This window comes from Odontomachus brunneus, unplaced genomic scaffold (assembly GCF_010583005.1).
Source record: "Odontomachus brunneus isolate Ranch 3 - 2012 unplaced genomic scaffold, Obru_v1 Obru_scaffold_004, whole genome shotgun sequence".
NCBI classification, from domain to species: Eukaryota; Metazoa; Arthropoda; class Insecta; order Hymenoptera; family Formicidae; genus Odontomachus; species Odontomachus brunneus.
The window spans coordinates 1,021,307-1,022,547 of record NW_022639454.1 but is presented as its reverse complement, the minus strand read 5'-3'; the positions used below and the strand labels follow the sequence as shown (position 1 = coordinate 1,022,547).

The window sequence follows — 1,241 nt, the reverse complement described above, 5'->3', positions numbered from 1 at the left end:
GTGTGTGTGTGTGTGTGTGTGTGTGTGTGTGTGTGTGTGTGTGTGTGTATCGAGTGATTCGATTAAATAAGTCTTGACCATTTAATTCTCTCGAGAGTCTGGAAATTTTTCGAAAAAATCCACCCATATTAATCATTTCCTCGAAACGTCGAAGTGTGATGTGAGAGACATTTTCGCACTTCATCACTCGATACATCATATATAACGTGCTCAATGTCTGCTTCATTGACCGTTAATAGCAAATTTCTCGTGAAATTCAGTATCAACGCTCGCTCAGTGAATATGAAAAGTCACTCAAAAAAATGGTCTTGCAATCACAGCGAAAATTATTTAGATACAAGAAATTAGCTAAGATGGATAAGTGACTAGCAAACAAACATTGTGATATATTTTGTATTTAATCAATATAGATGACACAGACGGAATATATATATATATATATATATATATATATATATATATATATATATATATTTATATGTATGTATATGTATATGAGCTATTTGTAAAATTTAGCAAGAAAATCTCTATTGGTAATTGGTAAAGAACTTAAATTTCTCTACAGATATCGCTAAAATACTGCTATAAAATTTACTGCTGTAAATTCTACATGCAAATTATACAGATAATTTTCCAGCAGATACTAAAAATAGCGACAAATTTTAACTGTGACATTTACATTTTTTACCTGTGCCAGCAAAACACTTCTTTGAATGTATGATTACATTAAGATAAAAATATCTAAAAAATAGTAATTATTTATTTGATGGATACCAATAACGTATTTGTTTAAATATAAATTCCTTTATTTAAATAGAACAAACAATTGCTTTCATGAAAAGCCAAGGTTCCCTCAAGGTTTTAAGAAAATATATATTTCCTTATTTTTGAAAAATATTTCATACTAGTACAAATATGTTATTAGTATCTATTGAATAAATATTTACTATTTCTTAGATATTTTTTCTCTCAATGCAGTTGCAAAGTTTTTACTTATAACGGAAAATGGAACCCCTCGCCGTCTGTTTGCAACCTGTAAGCTCGATTCACCAAAAGTCAACGTCTAATGCGATGTGTTTTCTCGATCAAAGAAAAATCAATTCCAAACTCATCGGAAAATCCATCCTTAAAGGTTGACGTGATGGAAACTGGATCAGCTGTGTCTGTGTCTGCTGTGTGAATGTGTGTGTGTGTGTGTGTGTGTGTGTGTGTGTGTGTGTGTGTGTGTGTGTGTGTGTGTG

At 31.2% G+C, this 1,241-nt stretch overlaps 1 protein-coding gene across 6 annotated transcripts in view; it reads right to left on the bottom strand.

The window, feature by feature from the left end:
* LOC116846997 (potassium voltage-gated channel protein Shab) overlaps positions 1 to 1,241 on the bottom strand; it is a 47,550-nt gene that overhangs the window by 14,388 nt on the left and 31,921 nt on the right. The window lies entirely within an intron of this gene.